The sequence below is a fragment of the Arachis ipaensis genome, chromosome B1 (assembly GCF_059453495.1).
Source record: "Arachis ipaensis isolate K30076 ecotype BB chromosome B1, ASM5945349v1, whole genome shotgun sequence".
In the NCBI taxonomy this organism is placed as follows: Eukaryota; Viridiplantae; Streptophyta; class Magnoliopsida; order Fabales; family Fabaceae; genus Arachis; species Arachis ipaensis.
Genome location: NC_142436.1, coordinates 95,041,820 through 95,066,904, shown reverse-complemented (window position 1 = coordinate 95,066,904; position 25,085 = coordinate 95,041,820). Strand labels below are relative to the sequence as shown.

The 25,085-nt window shown below is 39.3% G+C and overlaps 2 non-coding genes across 2 annotated transcripts; one reads left to right on the top strand and one right to left on the bottom strand.

The window, feature by feature from the left end:
* Positions 1-1,727: 1,727 nt before the first annotated feature.
* LOC148577533 (small nucleolar RNA R71) lies at positions 1,728-1,835 on the top strand. Its single transcript, XR_015904683.1, has one exon. It is a non-coding gene; the product is annotated as a small nucleolar RNA R71 (small nucleolar RNA).
* Positions 1,836-22,311: 20,476 nt separating this feature from the next.
* On the bottom strand, positions 22,312-22,415 carry LOC148577532 (small nucleolar RNA R71). Its single transcript, XR_015904551.1, has one exon. It is a non-coding gene; the product is annotated as a small nucleolar RNA R71 (small nucleolar RNA).
* Between the last annotated feature and the right edge of the window lie 2,670 nt (positions 22,416-25,085).

The following is a 25,085-nucleotide window of genomic DNA, read 5'->3' as shown; positions in this document are numbered from 1 at the left end:
AAATTGGGTTGCCTCCCAACAAGCGCTTCTTTAATGTCAATAGCTTGACAATGGGCTCTCATGGAGCCTCACAGATGTTCAGAGCATTGTTGAGACTTCCTAACACCAAACATAGAGTTTGGTTGTGGCCTCCCAACACCAAACTTAGAGTTTGACTGTGGGGGCTCTGGTTGACTCTGCAGTGAGAGAAGCTTTTTATGCTTCCTCTCCATGTTTATAGAAGGATGACCTCGAGTTTTAAACACAAGGGAGTCCTCATTCAATTGAAGGACTAGTTCACCTCTGTCAACATCAATCACAGCTCTTGCTGTGGCTAGGAAGGGTCTTCCAAGGATGATGGATTCATCATCATTATTCCCAGTATCCAGGACTATGAAATCCGCAGGGATGTAAAGGCCTTCAACCTTTACTAACACATCCTCTACTTGTCCATAAGCCTGTTTTCTTGAATTGTCTGCCATCTCTAATGAGATTTTAGCAGCTTGCACCCCATAGATTCCCAGTTTCTCTATTACCAAGAGGGGCATGAGGTTTATCCCTGACCCAAAGTCACACAGAGCCTTTTCAAAGATCATGGTGCCTATGGTACAAGGTATTAGGAACTTCCCAGGATCCTGTTTCTTCTGAGGCAATGTCAGTTGATCCAGATCACTTAGTTCATTAGTGAACAAGGGAGGTTCATCTTCCCAAGTCTCAACACCAAATAATTTGGCATTCAGCTTCATGATTGCACCGAGGTACTTGGTAACTTGCTCTTCAGTAACATCCTCATTCTCTTCAGAAGAGGAATACTCATCAGAGCTTATGAATGGCATAAGGAGGTTCAATGGAATCTCTATGGTCTCTAGATGAGTCTCAGATTCCTTTGGTTCCTCAGAGGGAAGCTCCTTATTGATCACTGGAGGTCCCAGGAGGTCTTCCTCCTTGGTCTTCACGTCTTCTCCCTCCCTTACAGGTTCGGCCATGGTAATTAATTCAATGGCCTTGCACTCTCCTTTTGGATTTTCTTCTGTATTGCTTGGGAGAGTACTAGGACGGATTTCAGTGATCCTTTTACTCAGCTGGCCCACTTGTGCCTCCAAATTTCTAATGGATGACCTTGTTTCATTCATGAAACTCACAGTGGCCTTAGATAGATCAAAGACTAAGTTTGCTAAATTAGAGGTATTTTTTTCAGAGTTCTCTGTCTGTTGCTGAGTGGATGATGGAAAAAGTTTACTATTGTTAAACCTATTTCTTCCCCCATTATTAAAGCCTTGTTGAGGCTTTTGTTGATCCTTCCATGAGAGATTTGGGTGATTTCTCCATGAGGGGTTATAGGTGTTTCCATAAGGTTCACCCATGTAATTTACCTCTGCTATTGCAGGGCTTTCAGGATCATAAGCTTCTTCTTCAGAAGTTACCTCTTGAGTACTGTTGGATGCAGCTTGCATTCCATTCAGACTCTGAGAAATCATGTTGACTTGCTGAGTCAATATTTTATTCTGAGCCAATATAGCATTCAGAGTATCAATTTCAAGAACTCCCTTCTTCTGAGGCGTCCCATTACTCACAGGATTTCTCTCAGAAGTGTACATGAACTGGTTATTAGCAACCATGTCAATGAGTTCTTGAGATTCTGCAGGCATTTTCTTTAGGTGAATGGATCCATCTGCAGAAGTATCCAATGACATCTTAGCTAATTCAGACAGACCATCATAGAATATATCCAGGATGGTCCATTCTGAAAGCATGTCAGAAGGACACTTTTTGGTCAGTTCTTTGTATCTCTCCCAAGCTTCATAGAGGGATTCACCTTCTTTCTGTCTGAAGGTCTGAACATCCACTCTAAGCTTACTCAGCTTTTGAGGAGGAAAGAACTTGGCTAAGAAAGCCTTGACCAGCTTATCCCAATAGTTCAGGCTATCCTTAGGTTGAGAGTCCAACCATATTCTAGCTCTGTCTCTCACAGCAAAAGGGAAAAGCATGAGCCTGTAGACTTCAGGATCTACTCCATTAGTCTTAACAGTATCACATATCTGCAAGAATTCAGTTAAGAACTGAAAAGGATCTTCAGATGGAAGTCCATGAAACTTGCAGTTCTGCTGCATCAGAGAAACTAATTGAGGTTTCAGCTCAAAATTGTTTGCTCCAATGGCAGGAATGGAGATGCTTCTTCCATGTAAATTGGAATTAGGTGCAGTAAAGTCACCAAGCATTCTCCTTGCATTATTATTATTTTCGGCTGCCATCTCCTCTTCTTGTTCAAAAATTTCTGAAAGGTTGTCTCTGGACTGTTGTATTTTAGCTTCTCTTAGTTTCCTTTTCAGAGTCCTTTCAGGTTCTGGATCTGCTTCAACAAGAATATTCTTGTCTTTGCTCCTGCTCATATGAAAAAGTGGGACAGAAAAATAATAATAATAATAGGGATCCTTTTTACCACAGTATAGAGGTCCCTGTGTGAATAGAAGAAAAGAAGAAGAAAAAATCTGAACTCAGAGAGAGAGAGGGGGTTCAGATTTTTGGTGAGTGAGGAAGAGATATTAGTAAATAAATAAACAAATAGAAGAAGATGAGAGGGGGACGTGAATTTTCGAAAATAATTTTTGAAAAAGAGTTAGTGGTTTTCGAAAATAGTTTTTTTGAAAAAGGTTAGTAATTTTTTTTGAAATTTTAAAATCAAAAGTTAAAATAATTAGTTAATTAAAAAGAAATTTTGAAAAAGAGGGAAGATATTTTCGAAAATTAGAGAGAGAGGGAGTTAGTTAGGTAGTTTTGAAAAAGATAAGAAACAAACAAAAAGTTAGTTAGTTAGTTGAAACAAATTTTGAAAATCAATTTTGAAGAGATAAGAGGATAAGAAGTTAGAAAGGATATTTTAAAATCAAATTTTGAAAAAGATAAGATAAAGAGATATTTTTGAGAAGATATGATTGAAATTAGTTTTGAAAAAGAAATCACAATTAATGACTTGATTCAACAAGAAATCACAAGATATGATTCTAGAACTCAAAGTTTGAATCTTTCTTAACAAGTAAGTAACAAACTTGAAATTTTTGAATCAAAACATTAATTGATGATGTTATTTTCGAAAATTAGGAGATAAAGATAAGAAAAAGACTTTTGAAAAATATTTTTAAAATTTTCGAAAATAAATAAGAAAAATGAAAAAGATTTTATTTTTGAAAAAGATTTTGAAAAAGATAAGATTTTTAAATTGAAAATTTGATTTGACTCATAAAAACAACTAGATTTTAAAATTTTTTTAAAAAGTCAAATCTAATTTTCGAAATTTTAAGAGAGAAAAAGGGAAAGATATTTTTTTGATTTTTGAATTTTTTATGATGAGAGAGAAAAACATGAAAAATGATGCAATGCATGAAAATTTTGGATCAAAGTATGTGATGAATGCAAGAACACTATGAATGTCAAGATGAACACGAAGAACACTTTGAATGTCAAGATGAACATCAAGAACTTATTTTTGAAAAATTCTTAATGCAAAGAAAACATGCAAGACACCAAACTTAGAAATCTTTCATGTTTAGACTCTATGGATGCAAGAATGCATATGAAAAACAAGAAAAGACATAAAACAAGAAAACATCAAGATCAAACAAGAAGACTTACCAAGAACAACTTGAAGATCATGAAGAACACTATGAATGCATGATTTTTCGAAAAAATGCAAGATGAATATGCAATTGACACCAAACTTTCAACTTGACTCAAGACTCAAACAAGAAACATGAAATATTTTTTATTTTTATGATTTTCTAAATTTTTTTGGTTTTTTTTGAAATTTATATGAAAAAGAAAAAATAAGGATTCTAAAATTTTTAATATGAATTCCAGGAATCTTGTACTCTTAGTCTAAAGCTCCAATCTGAGGGTTAGACATGGCTTAACAGCCAGTCAAGCTTTAGCATGTAAATTACATCCATTGAGGTGATTAGTTGAAGCCCCAGTCCAAAAGAATTTAGACATGGCTTTACAGCCAGCCAGGATTCAACAAATCATTATGAAACATTGGAATTCATTCTTAAAAATTCTGAAGAAAAATATATTTTTTTTAAAACATTATTTTTTTCGAAAATAAGGGAAAAAATTTTTTTTTGAAAGATTTTTGAAAAATTTTTGAAAACAAAACATAAAGAAAATTACCTAATCTGAGCAACAAGATGAACCGTCAGTTGTCCAAACTCGAACAATCCCTGGCAACGGCGCCAAAAACTTGGTGCACGAAATTGTGATCTCAGGCAACGGCGCCAAAAACTATGTACGCACGTCTTAATAAATTGTTTTTCATTCACAACTTCGATACAACTAACGAGCAAGTGCACTGGGTCATCCAAGTAATAAACCTTACGTGAGTAAGGGTCGATCCCACGGAGATTGTTGGCATGAAGCAAGCTATGGTCACCTTGTAAATCTCAGTCAGGCGGATATAAAATGGTTATGGAGTTTTCGAACATAAATAATAAATAGATAGAAAATAAGGATAGAAATACTTATGTAATTCATTGGTTAGAATTTCAGATAAGCGTATAGAGATGCATTCGTTCCTCTGAACCTCTGCTTTCCTGCTATCTTCATCCAATCAATCTTACTCCTTCCCATGGTTGGCTTTATGTAAGGACATCACCATTGTCAATGGCTACTTTTGATCCTCTCTGGAAAATGGTCCGATGCCCTGTCACTGCATGGCTAATCGTCTGGAGGCATCACCCTTGTCAATGGCTGCATCCTATCCTCTTGTGAAAATGGTCCAAATGCTCGGTCACAGCACGGCTAATCTGTTTGAAGCTGCTCAGAAGCTTTACAAGCCTAGTTTGGGACCCCGTAGGATGTTGCCATTCCAAACATTGGTGGAGACTTCTGGATGAATTTAAGCATAAGCCGCCATAACAAGAAGCTCATCCAATGTCCAACTTAAGGACTTTAACTAAAATTGCTAGGTGGGAGACAACCCACCATGGTATGGTCGTTCTTTTTCAATTTTTATTTCGTACTATTTGATTTTATGTTATCTTATTTTTATTGAACCTGGATATTATTCATAGCATTTGCATTAGCATTGCATACTGCATAATTGCATAAAAAAAGAACAAAAAAAGAGGAAGGCATGCGACGCGATCGCATCGCTAAAGCGTTCGCGTCAGTTGCGAAAAACATGCCCCACGCGTCCGCGTCATTCACGCGGCCGCGTGATCTGGAAATCGGCGTAAAAATCCAACGCCCAGAAATCTGGGCTGGAATCGTGCGGCTGTTGTGCGTTTAGCACAAAAATGGCCCACGCGTTCACGTCCTTGATGCGAATGCGTCACTTGCACAAAACCTATCCCACGCGAAAGCGTGAGCGACGCGTTCGCGTCGCGTGGATTGCACAAACACCCCAAAGGAGACAGAAAGTTACGCTGAAACGACGCTGGAATTGTGCGTTTAGCACAATTTCCAACGACGCGGTTGCATGCCTCACGCGACCGTGTCATGCATCTTTTTACCCATTCTATGCGATCGCGTCACTAACGTGATCGCGTCAACCCCCCCGTCCACCCTAGCCACGCGATCGCATGCCCCACGCGTTCGCGTGGATTCAAATTTACTAACTCCCAGTGACGCAAAACCCTACCCGTCGCGCCCCCATTCCCTTTCTTCTTCCTTTCTCCTCTGCAACCCACCCTCCAACCACCACCACTCCCAGCCAACCACCTCCACCCGCCACTCCACCCTAGACCACCCAGCCACGACCGCGACGCCATCCCCCCTTCTTCCTTCCCTCTCTTTCTTCTCTTTATCTTCTCTTCTTCCCTCCACCACCACTGCCCCCTCGGCGGCCAGCCGTCCCCCACCGCGCCCTCACCGCCGCTCCTCCTACCACCAACGCCCACCCGCCTCCCTTCCTTCCCCATTAACCTCCCCTCCATGTACCCCAGCCCTAACCCAACACCACAAAACCATCCCTGCCGCCACCAAGGTTCGCCGCCGCGCCACCCTACGCCACCGTGCCCTCTCCCAGCACCACTGCAACCACACCCCCGCCATCTCCCAGTCTCCTAGCTTCGTTCATATGCCTACCAAGTTCCGCCGAACGCCACCTTTCTTTCTTTCAAAATTGTTTGCATATTTTTCAATTTATGTTTAAATTTAGGATAGTTACAGATGTATGTTGTAGTGGATCCTAGGTGGTTAGGTAGCTAGGATGTGGTTAGTGAATTTAGGCCTAATTCATTGCGCTGTTCTTGCTACTTGTTTTCCAATTTTTGTAATTCTGCTGTTGCTGTGATATTAGTACTGTTCATGTGATGTTCTTACTGTTCATGCTGCTATTGCGACTGCTCTTTCATGTTCATATTATTTATGTCTATTTACAGATTTGTTTTAATTTTTATGAACTCTTCTGCTTGCTGTTTATCACCCGGGAACATCCATTTTTAGCCGAAATGTTGCCCAATTGTCTGTAAATCATTTTGATTCTCATTCATGTATTAGTTTTGGCTTTTTCAGTTTTGCATTCCTTAGCTCTTCCCAACCCAATTCAAGAATGCACGGGCCAGCATTCTTATTCCTTTTGTTTTCTCGGTTAATAAATCGCATTATTGATGATTAGATTTCAATTTTTGCTATTTTTTATATCTATAGAATCATTAACAACCTGATTTCCTTGCTTGAATATGAAAATTATGAAATTCTTGTTACTTAGAAACAATCATCATGCTATTTACTCTGATTTTCTTTTTACTAACTCACTGATTTTCGCTTTCTAACCTCTTTTTCAAGTTTTACCACTTTTAACTTTCTAACTTTCCCCTCTGCTTTTTGACTAACTCTTTCAATTTTTAACTCATGGCATGATTATTGTTGCTCCTAAATAAAAAGTATTCCACTCACAAATTATTTTGGATTGTGATTTCTCATCTCAGATTTTTACCTCCGAAGCAATCCAAAATATACATTTCTTCAACTCATTTCATAATTCTACTGCTCCTTTGCCACTTTGTGCTTATCTTGTTATTTGCCTACTTGTTTTCCTGCTGCTATTATATCCTAGAATTCTATTTTTCAGGATGTCTGACCCTCAAAGAAAGGGAAAAGGAAAGGCAACAACTGGCAAACGGAAAAGAGGTGAATCCTCTATGTCTCTCCTGGAGCTTATGCATGATGACTCCTAGCGGGAAAATCACTTTACCCCACCGGAGAAGGCTGACCAGCTCCTCCCTGCCAATGATCCAATTAAGTTTGAAAACTGATACTGTGAGCTGAAGTATCCAGTGTTTGCTATCTCCAGAAATCTGTACCTAGAGAGGACTTTGAAAATTCTAGAAGAACTACAGCAGTACACCTCCGATCAGATCAAACAAAGAGGATGGTCCTTCTTGGAGAGAAATTTGACTAAGGTCAATGCTTCCTGGGTAAGAGAGTTTTACTGCAATTATTTCAAGACTTCCCTGGAAGCAGTGTACCTCAGAGGGAAACAGATACTGGTCACTGAAGGGGCCATTGAGGATATTCTGCGCCTTCAGCCTAAGTCAGATTAGCCTGACGGTTACCAAAAGGCTGAAGAGGACATGCGCTTTCTGAGATTTGACTGGGATGCTGTCAAGGAAAGGATAGCCCTTGACCCTACTGTCCCATGGGTCATGGGTAAGAACACTACCATGCCTAAAGGAATCAAGCGGATATACTTGAATGATGAGGCTCGGCTCTGGCACCAGATCCTGAGTAACTTTATCATGCCGAGCACTCATGAGACGGAGCTGCCTGCTCCTATGATCACCCTCCTATAGTGTGTGATGGAGGGTAAGGACCTGTACCTACCACGATTCATCCGGCACTATATGGCCAGGGTCCATGTCAGAGGCACCCTCCCCTTCCCTTATCTGGTCACCCAGCTAGGCCATCGAGCTGACGTGCCTTGGGAGGATGCTGATGAGAAGCCACCTGCTGCGGACTGCAAGAAGATCATCCCTCACAGTAGGAACTTTCTGGCTTTAGGCTACAGACCTCCATTCCTTACTGCTTCTGCTGAGACAGCCACCCCTTCAGCTGCCCCCTCTTCTTCCGCTGCTGCACCTGCCCCACCCACTGCACCTCCAGCTGCTCCTGAGCCTATTTACCATTTGGTGCATCAACTCTTCGCCTGCTTGGACCGTATGGAGCGTCGCAACAAGCGACACTATGAGCAGGTTAAGTTGATGATCCGTTCCGGCGGCGACATCCCCTCCGAGCCTGACACCCCTTCTGATACATCTGAGGTGGAGAAGGACGATCACGAGGAGGAGACACCCACCCAGGCTGCACAAATAGGACCGGAGCAGGCTGCGCCACAGCAGGAGGATCCACAGCAGATTCAGGCCGCAGATGTAGAGATTCCTATCCAGTCAGAGCCTCCACTACAGCAAACAGATCCTTCTACCCTCATCCAGTCTGCAGATCCTCAGGCCACCACTGAGACTCCAGCAGCCCATCCTTCCAGTGATGACACTCCTTCACACCCGACTTGAGTGAGCATTGAGGACGATGCTTTATTTTAAGTGTGGGGAGGTCGCCATCTCTGGCGCATTTTTTAGTGAACCACTACCGATTCTTTTATTTGATTTTGGTTATTTTTCTGAATTTTTATCTTTATTTTTATTTTTATCTTTCAGTATTTATACATTGTTCTTTTGCTGTATTTTTACTTTATTTCCGCATTTTGCACTTTAGTTCATATTTTAGCCATTTAGTTTAGTTTGCAATTCTAAACTTAGAATATGTGGATTAATTAGTATAGTTTACCCTTTTAGCATATGATGGTTTGATTTAAATTGAAAATAAAAAGGAAGTAAACTAGAGACTTTAACATAATCAAAAACAATCCACACACCTTGTACATAGAACATAACATGCTAGTTAGTTAACAACATATCATCAAGGAGAAACACTAAAACTTTAAAGCCACCCAAGAAATTTTACATTGAGAATAATGGGAACTCTTAATTTCTACTTGCATGACATGTATAACTGATATACGATTTTTGAGCTAGAGAACACACAGCCTGTGAGTTTTAAGCTTAATTGTATGGTTGCATTCAAACCATAATATTTCTTCCTGTGTGTTTCGCCCTTCTTTTTATTCTGATGTTCTTTGCTTTATTTTAATCTATATGTCCAATTATAGAATATAGACACATACTAAGAAATGATTGAGGCTATTACTTGAAATATTTCCTCACTTATCCCAAATTAGCCTACCTTTTACATCACCCTTGCTAGCCCCCTTGAGCTTTTTAATCCCCTCTTGTTTTATGAACCACATTACTAGCCTTAAGCAGAAAAACAAAATAAAAAATCCCAAGTTGAATCCTTGGTTAGCTTAAGATAGAAATTGTGTGTTGTTTAAGTGTGGGGAACTTTATGAGAACATGGATGATAGAAACAAAGGTGGAAAAGTAAAAAAGAATAAAGATGTTTCAAATTAAAAATTTGGGAAGCATGCTCATGTGAAATCAAAATAATTGAATTACCATGTGCATTAAAATATATATATATATATTATTTTCGGTATTTAATTAAGGGGATACAAAAATTTCCCAACTGCAAAATAAAAAGAATCAATGCACATGGGGTAAAATTTAAGTTAATGCATGAGTTTGCAGTACAAAGTGAGAAAATTTGGGAAAATAGGTTAAGAGACTTTGAATTACAAAATATGTATGTTAGGTGAGATCTTAGACTAATCAAGGATTCACTTATTAGCACACTTAGCCTTATACATATACCCTTACCCTTAACTTAGCCCCATTAGAACCTTGAAAAAGACCTCATGGGTTTTGTATGACTGTATTCTATAATTGTTGATTGGTTAGATGAAGAACAAAGTTATAGAAAGTAAGGATAAAAAGAAGAATAGAGTGATTAACCCAATAAACACTGAGTGACTAGAGAGTAAACACAAAATCCAGTGAGGGTTCAATAGCTCATCACCATATATCTCTACTTAAATTGTTAATTGTCTTGCAAGTTTGAAAAATATTTTTACCCATCTCAATTGTAAAAGTGCTTTAAATTGAGCACAATACATATTTTATGATATGTATTGTGCTCAATTTAGGTGATTTATTCAATCCTTCACTCACTTATTCATGTAAATTGCATGGTTTTACTTTCCCTTCCTTATTATGTGATATATGTGAAATACATGTTTCCTATGCTTTACAATTATTTATTTTAAATACCCTTTATTACCATTCGATGTCGTGATTTGTGTGTTGAGAAGTTTCAGATCTTCTAAGGCAGGAATGACTTAAAGGATGGAAAGGAAACATACAAAAATGGAAGGAAAGCACAAAATGGAGTTTTCGAAGAAATTGGCAGCGACGCGAACTCATGAACGATGCGGCCGCGTGACCAATGCGAAAAGACAGTGACGCGAACGCGTGACTGACGCGGACGCGCGCCATGAGCAGAACACAGATGACACGGACGCATGACCCGAAGCGAACGCGTGACAAGGAAAACTCTAGATGACGTGACCGCGTGACCCACACGGACGCGTGACAGACGCCACGCACCAGAAATTATAGAAAACGCTCCCAACAATTTCTGAAACCCTTTTTGGCCTAGATCCAAGTCTAGAAGGCACAGATTAGAGGTTATAAAGTGGGGGAATGCATCCATTCAAAGGGAGATCTCCAATTATTCACTTTTCATAGTTTAGATGTAGTTTTTAGAGAGAGAGGTTCTCTCCTCTCTCTTAGGTTTTAGGATTAGGATTTCTTATTATTTCAATTTAGTATTCCAACTCCTTGTCAGGTTCAACATTCCTTTACTTTATATTTCCCTTTTACTTTCAGATATTTTAATGCTTTTCTTTAATTACTTCTGTTGCCAAATTGGCTTATGAACCATTCATGCTTAGATTTGATTTTCTATTTAATATAATTTGAGGTATTTCAGAATTATGATTGCTTTCCTTTATTTACATTAATAATTTGCATTTTTTTCCTCTTGGTTTTGGTTAATTAATTGGCAACTCTTGAGTTATCAAACTCAACGTGATTGATAATTGTTGTTTTTGCTAATTGAATTGAGCTTCAATAAACTCCAGTCCTCTCTTAGGAATTGACTAGGACCTCAGGATCAAACTAATTAGTCACTTGACCTTCCTTTGCTTTAGTAAAGGTTAACTAAGTGGGATTAAAACTCAATTCTAATCACCATTAATAAGGATAACTAGGATAGGACTTCCAAGTTCTCATACCTTGCCAAGAGTTTATTTTACATTTATTTATTTATTTTACTTGTCATTTAAATTACTTGTTCCTTACTTTCAAAACCCCAATTTACAAAACTTATAACCAATAATAAGAACATACCTCCCTGCAGTTCCTTGAGAAGACAACCCGAGGTTTAAATACTTTGGTTATCAATTTAAAAAGGGGTTTGTTACTTGTGACAACCAAAACATTTGTAAGAAAGGACTTTTGTTGGTTTAGAAGCTATACTTGCAACAGGAATTTATTCTGAATTTTAGACCACGCAAAAGTTCCTCTCTTCATGCATTCCCTTCTTGTTGGGGAGTTTGGTCCTGAATAACTGAGGCTTGGTTAGCCTCCATCCTTTTTGTTAGAGCTGCTATTTGAGCTGCAATTGCTTTGTTCTGAGCTAACAAAGCGTCTACAGTGTTGAGCTCTAGCACTCCCTTTTTCTGAGTCCTTTCTGAAGCATAGAAATACTCATTTTTAGCTACAATTTCAATGACATCTATGGCCTCTTCAATGGTTTTCTTCTTGTTGAGTGAGCCTCCTGAAGAATGATCCACAGCCTTCTTTGCTTCATAGGATAGTCCCTCATAAAAGATGTGTAGCTGTACCCATTCATTGAACATTTCTGGTGGGCATCTTCTTGTCAGATCTTTGAATCTCTCCCAGGCCTCATAGAGTGTTTTTCCATCTTGTTGTCTGAAAGTTTGTACCTCAGCCCTCAGCCTAATGATTCTTTGTGGGGGGTAAAATCTTGCAAAGAATCTGTTCACAACCTCCTCCCATGTAGTTAGGCTTTCCTTGGAGAATGATTCCAACCACTTTGCTGCCTTATCTCTGAGTGAGAAAGGGAACAAGAGTAGTTTGTAGATGTCGGGGTGTACTCCGTTGGACTTTACAGTATCACATATCCTCAAGAATGTGCTGAGATGTTGATTAGGGTCTTCTTGGGCACTTCCTCCTTATGAGCAATTGTTCTGAACGAGTGTGATGAGCTGAGGTTTCAGCTCAAAATTGTTAGCATGAATTGTTGGCTTTATGATGCTGCTGCCATAATTTCCTGGATTTGAGTTGATGTTGGAGCCTAAGACTCTCCTCTCTTGCCCATCTGGGCCTCCTCTAGCATTGTGACCTTCTTCTTCATGGTGGTTCTCCATGTTCTCCTCCATGTTTGTTTCAAAATACTCTTCCTCTTCCTCAGCACTAATGACTCCTTTCCTTCTTGCTTCCCTCCTTAATCTAAGGAAGGTCCTCTCAGGTTCAGAATCAAAGGAAGTTGAAGCACCGCTTCTTCTACCTGTCATACAACCAGCAATGCAAAACAAGAGAAGAAATAAATTGAATAAGGAAGTTACTCTTGTTATAGTGAATGTTAGTGTGAATGGTGTAATTAATCAAACAGTTAGAAGAGTAAAAATACGAATGATAAAAATAATCAAAGAAGAAAGAGATAGAACTCAAATAAAAATAAAAAAATGCTGAAAAGATAAAATAACAAGGAATTTAAATTGCTTAATCTAGCTCTCCAATTGATTTAATCACTGTCAAATTTAAGCCAATCCCCGGCAACGGCGCCATAAAACTTGATGAGTCGAATTCACACCCCATTCAAAATTGGTGAATTAGTCCTTTTGGCAACGCACCAAAATTATCGTCGTAATAACCCACAGTGGAGTGGCATCGTATCCACAGAGATTGGCAAATTCGAGCAGTTTTAATCAATTGATGAATTAGTCAAGCGGATCAATAGGATTGTAGAGTGCAGAATCGTAAATGACATAAATGTAAATGACTAAAATATAAAGAAAAGCAATAAAGTACAGAAATATAAATGGCAGAAAGTAAAGGACAGAATCATAAGTGACTTGAATGTAAATGGGAATGGGGAATTGCTGAATGTAAAATTAAGCTAATAAGAAATGGATAGATAAGAATGGGGAAATTCATTGAGATTGGGAGATGTTGTCTCTTTGGATCAAATCTAGCTTATATCCTCTTCAATCCCTTGGTGACTCAATCTCTCAGATCTTGATCAATAGCCGATTCCTTGGTCTAATTGCTCATGAAGAAAGATATGCTTGGTCCCTGATTATACCACATACCATCATAGGTACAAGTAGAGGGAGGATTATATGTCACATATCCAAACACCAAAACCCAGATTCTACTCTAGTGTGAGAAGGGATTTGAAGCGTGGTTTCATGTTTCCTTTCCCAAGGTTCCCATGAAACCTAATTGCATTCAATCCCTTTTCCAAGATAATTGAATGCTAGAATGAAGAACAAAATTCCTTCTAGCAAATCAAAGAGAAGATGAAGAGAAGAAGGATTTCACTATCATTCATCCATCAAGTACAACAGAGCTGCCTCTCTCAACGAGAGGGAAGTTAGCTACTCATATCTCAAAAGGTACTCAAAAGTGAAGTGTAAAAGTGGATCTAAAACTGACTGCTTAACCACCTCCTTTAGTACTCCTTGGTGGTATTTATACTACTCCTAGTAAAATAAAAGAATTTCAAAAGTGAAAAAGGAAAATTACATTTTGGAGGGAAAAGAAAACACTCAATAAGCATGACTTCTTAGCTAGCATGTCGCTGGTGCTTATCTAGCGTGTCACTTGCCCTTCATTTCCAGCTTGGCGTGCCACGCTGATGCGGGAGCATCTTTCCTATTTTTTCCTAGTAAATTTGCATGTAATTTGTTGAGTTTAATTAAGAATTAATTATATTTTAGCCACTATGGATGCTATTTTGAGTTTTGTGCAATACTGTTTATTTTAGGTAGCATTCGGTTGGATTTGATGGAGTTTCAGCAGCACAAGAATCAAACGAGATGGCAGCGAGAAGCGACGCGTCCAAGTGACCGACGCGTACGCGTGACTCGCGGAAAAATACCATTGACGCGTGCGCATGACCGACGCATACGCGTGACATGCGCAACGTGCAAAAAATACAGAAAGACGCTGGGGGCAATTTTTGGGCTGTTTTGACCCAATTTCCAGCCCAGAAAACACAGATTAGAAACTGCAGAATGGACAAATCAAGTGGTCCTCACCATCAGCTGAAGACTTGTTAATTAATTTGAATTTAAATTCAAATTTGATTTTTAAATAGAAAAAGATATTATTTTAATTTTAATTCTAGAAATTTGATTTTTAAATTATTAGGATTAGTTATAAAAGGGGATTCAGATCCATCAGATTGAAACGGAGTACATTTTTCCTGAATCCTTATTTTCTCTTTACCATGAGCAACTAAACCTCCATTGTTAAAGTTAGGAGCTCTGTCTATTTGTATGGATTGATTTTATTATTTTTTCTATTTTAATGTATGTATGGATTTATATTTATGAATTGTTTTCGTTCTTTATTTTATAAATTTGGGTGGAACGGAAGTATGACTCCCTCTCTAAATGCGTTCTTGTATAACTTGGAAAAGCTCTTTACTTGAACAACAGCTTAAAAACATGTTCTCCTAAATTTCTAATTTATCTGGATTTAATAGGATACGTGACGTATAATCCTTTTATGTTTGGGTAATTAGGATTTCTGTGGCTTATAACTAGAATTGAACTTCACCCCCTAATTGGAATTAATTGACCAAGGAATTGGCTGTTGATGAATTTTAGAGGAGACTAGAAAGGTCTAAGGAATTAGGGTCTAGTCACATATAGTTGCCATAAATTAGATCATACATGATTAAAATAAAATAATAAGAAAAGTCAATCCGGAAAATAGATAACTCTAAAACCTTAACTGTTTCTTAATATTTTCTTCCTCACCTATTCACCTGTCTCTCTTCAACTTTAAATTTACTTTTTAATGCTTTTGAACTTCTGAACGCTATTTTCTGTTTGTCTAACTAATCCTATCAAATACTATTGTTGCTTAATCCATCAATCCTCGTGGGATCGACCCTTACTCATGTAAGGTATTACTTGGTACGACCCGGTGCACTTGCCGGTTAATCTGTGGTTAAAAATAATGCACCAAGTTTTTGGTGCCGTTACCGGGGATTGATAGTTATTAACAATTATTCGTTGTTTAACGCTTCGCTTAAGGATTTTCTGTCTACTCCGATGGCACCAAAAGGGAAGCGAATCATCTTCACTGAGGAGCACAACCTGAAGAATAAAATGACCGCTCAGATAGCTGAGGTGGTTGAGTTCCTTTCATTTTTATTCCCTCCCGCTTTTATTATGTATGTTCTGATTTTCTGCTATTTTGCTTTGTTTGCTGCATGATCCTTTATTAGTAGATTCATAGGTTATAGTTTAATTTTTTTGTTAAGTGCTTTAATTTTGAAAGATGTCTCATGTATTGCCCACTAAGCTTGAAATCAAAAAGAAAGAAGAACAGATGTAGTGCATGAGAATTTGAGTTTAATTTTTAAGTAGTCTCACTTACTTAGATGTGGTGGTATTTTCTGTGATTTTGAATGAATGCTTGAACAGTGCATATTTTTGATAGTGAAGTTTATGAATGTTAAAATTGTTAGCTCTTGAAAGAATGATGAAAAAAGAGAAATGTTATTGATAACCTGAAAAATCATAAAATTGATTCTTAAAGCAAGAAAAAGCAGTGAAAAACACGAAGCTTGCAAAAAAAAAATTTATAGAAACAAAAAGGAGAGAAAAGCAAGCAGAAAAGGCCAATAACCCTTCAAACTTAAAGGAAAAGGGTAAAAAGGATCCAAGGCTTTGAGCATTAATGGATAGGAGGGCCCAAAGGAATAAAATCCTGGCCTAAGCGGCTAAATCAAGCTGTCCCTAACCATGTGCTTGTGGCGTGAAGGTGTCAAGTGAAAAGCTTGAGACTGAGCGGTTAAAGTCGTGATCCAAAGTAAAAAGAGTGTGCTTAAGAACTCTGGGCACCTCTAATTGGGGACTCTAGCAAAGCTGAGTCACAATCTTAAAAGGTTCACCCAGTTATGTGTCTGTGGGATTTATGTATCCGGTGGTAATACTGGAAAACAAAATGCTTAGGGTCACAGCCAAGACTCATAAAGTAGCTGTCTTCAAGAATCAACATACTGAACTAACAGAATCAGTAACACTATCTGAATTCTGAGTTCCTATGGATGCCAATCATTTTGAACTTCAAAGGATAAAGTGAGATGCCAAAACTATTCAGGATTGCAGTTGTAAACCCCACTATAAGAAGAGACACGAGCTTAATCGAACTCTCATTCGCATGCAAATTCACATCCTAAGCTTATATTTGTTTTGGTTGCTTGAGGACAAGCAACAATTCAAGTTTGGTGTTGTGATGCGTGAGCATCTTTCCTATTTTTTCCTAGTAAATTTGCATGAAATTTGTTGAGTTTAATTAAGAATTAATTATATTTTAGCCACTATGGATGCTATTTTGAGTTTTGTGCAATACTGTTTATTTTAGGTAGCATTCGGCTGGATTTGTGGAGTTTCTGTAGCACAAGAATCAAACGAGATGGCAGCGAGGAGCGACGCGTCCGCGTGACCGACGCATATGCGTGACTTGCGGAAAAAGACCATTGACGCGTGCGTGTGACCGACGCGTATGCGTGACATGCGCAACGTGCAAAAAATGCAGAAAGACGTTGGGGGTGATTTCTGGGCTGTTTTGACCCAGTTTCCAACCCAAAAAACACAGATTAGAAGCTACAGAATGCACAAATCAAGTGGTCCCCACCTATCAGTTGAAGACTTGTTAATTAATTCGAATTTAAATTTAAATTTGATTTTTAAATAGGAAAAGATATTATTTTAATTTTAATTCTAGAAATTTGATTTTTAAATTATTAGGATTAGTTATAAAAGGGGATTCAGATCCATCAGATTGAAACGGAGTACATTTTACCTGAATCCTTATTTTCTTTTTACCATGAGCAACTAAACCTCCATTGTTAAGGTTAGGAGCTCTATCTATTTGTATGGATTGATTTTATTATTTTTTCTATTTTAATTTATGTATGGATTTATATTTAAGAATTGTTTTCCTTCTTTATTTATGAATTTGGGTGGAACGGAAGTATGACCCTCTTTCTAAATGCGTTTTTGTATAACTTGGAAAAGCTCTTTACTTGAACAAAAGCTTGAAACAATATTCTCCTAAATTTCTAATTTATCTGGATTCAATAGGATACATGACATATAATCCTTTCATGTTTAGGTAATTATGATTTCTGTGGCATATAACTAGAATTGAACTTCACCCCCTAATTGGAATTAATTGACCAAGGAATTGGCTGTTGATGAATTTTAGAGGAGACTATAAAGGTCTAAAGAATTAGGGTCTAGTCGCATATAGTTGCCATAAATTAGATCTTACATGATTAAAATAAAATAATAGGAAAAGTCAATCCGGAAAAAAGAAAACTCTGAAACCTTAACTGTTTCTTCATATTTTATTCCTCATCTATTCACCTGTCTGTCTTCAACTTTAAATTTACTTTTTAATGCTTTTGAACTTCCAAACGCTATTTTCTGTTTGTCTAACTAATCCTATCAAATACTATTGTTGCTTAATCCATCAATTCTCGTGGGATCGACCCTTACTCACGTAAGGTATTACTTGGTACGACCCGGTGCACTTGCCGGTTAATCTGTGGTTAAAAAGAATGCACCACACGCCTACTCCTTCAAGTGGCATGCTCATCCCTCTCTCAACCTTGGTGTGCCACGCCTTCGAACTCAAGTGGCACGCCGTAGTGGATTTCTTGTGTTGGCGTGCCACGCCTTCGAGCTCAAGTGGCACGCCCCTTGCCTTTCTCACTTTTCTTTGCCTCTGGAAACTTGTACTGGCGTGCCACGCCCAAGGTCTGGCGTGCCACGCCCTTGCTTTATGCTTGGCTAGGCTTCTCTGGAAAGTTGAACTAGCATGGCACGCCTAGGGTCTGGTGTGCCACGCCCCTCATGTGAGTGAGTGATTGCTCTGTTTGGCGTGCCACGCCACGAGCTCAAGTGGCACGCCCCAATGCTTCTGTTCTGAATGACACTGGCGTGCCACACCTGGCTAATCAAGTGGCACGCCTAAATGAAGAATAGTGAATGGCGTGATACGCCTTCGATACCAAGTGGCACGCCCCATGTAATTGGCCTCCTTCATCCTCTCTGGAAACTTAAACCAGCGTGCCACGCCTAAAGGCTGGCGTGCCACGCCCATGATCTTGTCTTGGTTCTAATGGTTGGCGTGCCACGCCTCAGTCTTCAAGTGGCACGCCATAGTGAAATGCCAAGGTTGGCGTGCCACGCCTTCGATACTAAGTGGCACGCCCAGTCCTTGCTTTTGGTCCTTTCTGCATTGGCGTGCCACGCCTAGTTGCTCAAGTGGCACGCCCAGTCTTCAATTACCTTCAGCTCCTTCTCTGGATTGTTATACCAACGTGCCACGCCATGCTGCTCAAGTGGCACGCCCATGGGTTTGTGAACTCTTCAAGCTTGGCGTGCCACGCCTGAGTTCTTAAGTGGCACGCCTAAGTGACTTCTTGGAGTTGGCGTGCCACGCCTTCGACACCAAGTAGCACGCCATAGTGAAGGTTCTTCTTGGGATGGAGAGTTGGCGTGCCATGCCCCTTTGCTCAAGTGGCACGCCCATAGTGGTTGATGAGTCAGGTGTGCCACGCCCAGCTTAGCGTGCCACGCCCCTTTTGTGTCCTCTATTGTAGCTCTCTGGAATTTTGTATCAGCATGCCACGCCCAGTCTCTGGCGTGCCACGCCCATATGCATGCTTTGAATTTCTTCTCTGGTCTTTAGTACTGGCGTGCCACGCCCAGCTCCTGGCGTGCCACGCCAGTGCGTTTTTGTGGCGTTTGCTTCAAGTGTCACGCCAGTTTCACACGCCCAGCTTCTTGTTTCTCTTCTACCCAATTTTTGATGCTTTTCTCACCTGAAATTCAGCACAACTCATCTCAAAGTGGTGTACCATAATATTCATCAAATAATGCATGAATTGTACTGATCAAATGAGATTTATGCTCCTTAATGGTCTTCTTTATGCAAGAAATAAGGGTAGATGATGCAAGTCATTGATGCCAAGGCATCTTAGGCTAGTTTCACTAGCATTTTTCTGTTAGTTTTAGTTGTTTTATGCATTTTCTTGAGCTTAAAGTAACCAAGAATGGTTAAATAAATAACAAAGCAATGAACCATCCAAACAGTATGATTTTGATGAAAATTCCATGAGTTTTTAGTTATATTACTTGAATGCTATGAATGGAAGATTTCTCATGAAATTTTGCAAGACTTTGATGCAATTGTTTGGATGATTTCAGGGAAGAAGAGGCTAGGCAAGGAAGCAACAAAATCAATAAAGGAAGCTTGAATATCACATGTGGAGTTTAAGTTCCAGTTTAAGCTTAAACTGGAACTTAAACTACCAAGCCATATAATGCTGGAAATGGCGTTTAAGTTCCAGTTTAAGCCTAAACTGGAGCTTAAACGCCAGAATCATGAAAGCTAAGAAATGCTGGAACTGGCGTTTAACCTCCAGTTTAACCTTAAACTGGAAGTTAAACGCCAGAATGAGAATTTCACCAAGGGAGCATTTCCACGTTTAAGCTCCAGTTTAACCTTAAACTGGAGCTTAAACGTGTTCGACACAATTTCTCACCAGGAAGCATTTCCACGTTTAACCTCCAGTTTAACCTTAAACTGGAGGTTAAACGCCAGAAGTAAGAAAGGCACCAGGAGCATTTCCACGTTTAAGCTCCAGTTTAACCTTAAACTGGAGCTTAAACGTGTTCGACTATTTCTTTCCTCCAGGGTTGCTTTCTCATTTCCACGTTTAAGCTTCAGTTTAACCTTAAACTGAAGCTTAAACGTGTTCGACCCAAGTGCTCCTCCAGGGTTGCTTTCTTCATTTCCACGTTTAAGCTTCAGTTTAACCTTAAACTGAAGCTTAAACGTGTTCGACATTTCACACTCCTGGGTTGCTTTCTTCCATTTCCACGTTTAAGTTTCAGTTTAATCTTAAACTGAAACTTAAATTTCAACTTAAACGCCACTTTTTGAAAGGAGTTTCTGGGCCAAATATATTGAAGTTTAAGTTAGCATTTGAGCACAAACATTAACTTAAATGTATTATGGTATGAAACCCAATTGAATATCATGGTTTATGGGATTGGGCCTGAAGAATTGATGAGTCTGGAGCTTCAATTTGTTGAGTCTTGTGTCATTACTTGTTTATCACTAAGTTTGCTCAATGAATGTTACAGAATTGGATCACAGCCTCATCAGGATTATGGACCATAAACCCAAAGCAAAAGGAAATCAGGGAAAGGCCTCAAAGCCCAAGAAACACAACAGAAGCTCAATTTAGAAAGTGTATAAATAGGATAGAATTTAAGTTAGTTGGAACTTTTTACACGGAGAACTTTGGATCATTTTCTTTTAGTTTTGTAATTGAATTCAGAGCGATGACTCACTAAACCCCTTTCATTGGGTTAGGGAGCTCTATTGTAATTCAATGAATCAATAATAGTTTTATCTTCTTCTTCAATCTTTTCTCTTGAATTTTGTTAGAAAGCTTCTCGATCTAATTCCATTGGGTAGTTGTCTTGGGAAAGAAACTACCCATAATTGGAATCCTTCGGAACCTTGGGAAAGGAATGGAGGATTCATGCTAGAGAAGCTTTCTCACAGTGAATTGGATTGGGGTTTGGATGGATATTGTGACATGTAATCCTACCAAATTGTGGTTCATGAAACTGTGTGGTATAATCAGTGATCGAGCATCATCTCTTCTTATGAACATTTAAACCAAGGGATTGGGAATTTGTTTGTTTTTAGAGAGAATTGGTGAGCCAAGGGATTGGGATCCAATCATATAAGATTGCCAAGCAAAATTCAATGAATGCATTGGTTGAGGAAGGGATAAAAGTTGTTTTGATTCGGAGATCTCAATATCTCCTAACACCCAATGAACTCCCCATTCCTGATTTACCACTTTCTCTTTACATTCTGCAATTAAATTCATGCAATCACCCCCATCCCTTTTAATTTCAGCAATTTAGCTTCTCGCTCTTTAATTCATGCAATTTTACATTCCGCAATTCTCATCTAAATCTTGATTCCGCTCAACTAGAACATACTTCTAATCCGAATTGCTCACTCAACCAATCCTTGTGGGATTCGACCTCACTCTATTGTGAGTTTTTACTTGACGATAACCGGTGCACTTGCCGGAAGGAATTTTGCCGATCGTGCAATTTCCTAAATCTTAGCATATCAAGTTTATGCACATCAAGTTTATGGCGCCGTTGCCAGGGATTGGTTTTCGATTGACAATTCTCAAATTGGAAGTTAACTAGATTGAGCATATTTTTTTGTTTTGATAATTTAGTTCAAGTTACTTGTTGAATTTTAACTTCTGCACTCTGTTACTTGTTCTCTTTCTTTATGCCTTTAAATTCAAGCAACTAACTCACTGACTCACTAACTATTTGAATTAATCCCTCAACTGCTCTAACCATACTCTTCCATTAACCAAGAGTATTTCACTTGTTTGGTGCCTGGGCTGTGTTCTTGTACGACAGGTAGGAGATGAGAGACATCAACTCCTCCATATACCGAACCAGAGAGGACCCTTCATAGACTTAGAAGGGAAGCAAGAGGGAAGAGAGTACTGAGAGAAGAGGAATCTGAAGGAGAATCTGAGGACAATTTTGAGGAAGCTTTAGATCTCAACATGGATAGAGAAGTTCACAACCATGAGAGGGCTGATGGAAACAATGCCATTCCTGAGAGGAGGGTTCTTGGTTCATACATAAACCCAACCTCTAGGAATTGTGGTAGCAGCATTCAGAAACCACCCATTCAGGCCAACAATTTTGAACTCAAACCACAGCTAATATCACTTGTGGAGGATCATTGTTCATTTGGTGGGAGTGCTAATGAAGATCCAAACCAACATCTCACAAAATTCCTGAGAATTTGTGACACTGTGAAGTCCAATGGAGTCCAGGAAGATACCTATAAACTGCTCTTGTTCCCATTTTCACTTAGGGACAAGGCAGCTAAGTGGCTGGAATCATTCCCAAAGGGGAGCCTAACAACCTGGGATGAGGTGGAAAGCAAGTTTCTGGCACGTTTCTACCCCCCACAAAAGGTCAATAGGCTTCGATCTGAGGTTCAGACTTTTAGACAACAAGATGGTGAAACTCTCTACGAGGCATGGGAGAGATTCAGGGATTTGACAAGGAAATGCCCACCAGACATGTTCCATGACTGGGTGCAATTGCATATTTTCTATGATGGACTTTCTTATGAATCAAGGAAGGCTGTAGACCATTCATCAGGAGGTTCATTGAACAGGAAAAAGACTGTGGAAGAAGCCATTGAAGTGATTGAGACAGTGGCTGAGAATGAGTACTACTATGCTTCAGAGAGACACAACACTAAGGGAGTCATGGAGCTGAACCATGTTGATACAATTTTAGCCCAAAACAAGGTGTTTGCCAAGCAACTAGCAGAGCTCACCAGGAAATTAGAAACAAAGCAAGTGGCTGCAATACACACACAAGATCAAGAGGAAGTAAGCACTGAAAGAGGTGATTGGGAAGAGGCCAATTATGTAGGAAATCAACAAAGGCAACCATATGATCCACATTCCAACACTTACAACCCAGGCTGGAAAAACCACCCAAACTTTGGGTGGGGAAACCAGCAAAACCAACATAACAAGTCCACATACCAAAACTCCAACCAAAGATCATACCAAGCCACACAAAACACTTACTCCCAACCATCATATCATGGCCAAAATAATCAACCTACCCAACCTAATCCGAACCAACAAATTCAAGATCAATTAAACAGGATAGAAGGAATGCTGGCAAACATGGGTCAGGACATAAGTGAGTTGAAAAGCTTTAGGGATGATGTGAGATCTACCTTAAGGAACCATGGTGAAAAACTCAAGAGGATGGAGTCTCAAGTAGGAGAGCTATCTCAACAGGCCCCCAAGTCAACTGCAGTGTTCCCTAGTGACACAGAAAAGAATCCTAAAGGGGAACAAAAGGGAGTGAGATGGGAAGAATGCAAGGCCATCACCATATTGAAGGAAGTCTCAGAAGAAGAAGGAATCAGACCCTCAGAACAGGAGCCAGAAATCTTGAAGGAAGGTGTGGAAGAAGCTAAGCAGGAAAGTGAAACTGAGCAAGCCAAGGAACTGCAAAAAGGCATGCTGGAAACATACCAACCAAAAGCACCATTTCCTCAGAGGTTAGGAGGAGGTGAAAAAGGGAAAACCTATTCAAGGTTTTTAGAGACATTTAAGTCTCTCCATATCAATATTCCCTTCCTTGAGATTCTCCAGCAGATGCCTACACATATCAAGTATTTAAAGGAATTGCTGAGCAAGAAAAGAGTTTTGAAGGGAGGACAAACTGTAATAATGAATAAAGAATGCAGTGCCCTCATCAAGAAGGACATAGTCTCTAAGAAAACAGACCCAGGAAGTTTTCATATCCCCTGCATCATAGGGGAAACAAAAATTGACAAAGGATTCTGTGATCTAGGAGCTAGCATAAATGTGATGCCTCTGACTCTTATGAAGAGGCTACAACTGAATGAGGTGAGATCCACTGATGTAATCATACAACTGGCTGACAAAACTCAGAAGCAAGCTGAAGGGGTAGTTGAGAATGTGCTGGTGAAAGTGGGAAATTATTTCTTCCCCGCAGACTTTGTCATTATGGACATGGAGGAAAGCTACCTACACCCTATCATTCTGGGAAGGCCATTTCTAGCCACTGCTAGAGCGCTCATAGATGTAGAACAAGGAGAGCTAATTTTGAGAATACATGATGAACAGCTCATTTTCAATGTTTTCAAACCTGCATCTGAGCCTGAACCAGAACCTGAAAAGCCTAAGGATGATAGTAGCCATCTGTGTTTGGAGGAAAGCAATCCAGCAGCTGAAACTCTGAAACAGTCCTTGGAAGGCAAACAAGAATTGCAAGAGTTAAAGCCACAAGAATCAATAGAAACAGATCAGAAGGATCCTCCTGGCATAAGGGTCAATGAAGAAATCCTCAAGAGAAAGGGAAGAATTGTAAAGAAATTGCCAAGAGGGTGGAGAAACAAGAAAATTCCCACTGAAGGTTTCTCTCCGGGAGATAAAGTGATATCAAGTCATTATCTGCCAATCCCACCTGGCCTCAAAACCATTCCTTCCTAGCTCCCTCAAGTGTTCACAATCAGGAAAGTTCTTTCTATGGAACATTTGGAAATCATGAAGGAATCAAATGGGGACGTTTTCATAGTGAGAGGAGAGGACATCAAGCACTACAATCCACCCTAACAAGGGGCAACCGTCAAGCTAATGACGTTAAAGAAGCGCTTGTTGGGAGGCAACCCAACCTGAGGTAATACTCCCTTGCTGTTTCTTTTATTTGTTTCAATAAAAAGGTGAAGTAGTTTCTGTGCATTGCAAAGAATTAAGTTTGGTGTTTCACACCAAACAATGAATTCGTGGATCAATAATTCAAAGGGGAATGTGTGACTCTAAGTTTGGTGTTCCACCACACAGATCAACTGAACACAACAACCTTTGAATTATATGAAAGGAACAACCATTCTAAGCAATCACAGGAATGCTTAAAATCCTTAGCAGCAACTTCATTCCAAGGAGAATTCAAGGACTCAAAGAGCAGAGGAGTAAGTAGGAGACTAAGTTTGGTGTTCACACACCAACTTAAGACTCAGACACTTGCCCATACATAGTTGAGCTAACCACTCAAGTGCTTGAGAAGCAAGCAACTTCATCACTCTTTGCAGGAAAGGAAACAAGGATCTTAAAAAAAAAAAAAACATGAAGCAACAACTAGGAGAAGAAGGAGAAATTAAATTGTTTCCTGGCAACAAAGAGAAAACAAGGAATTTCAC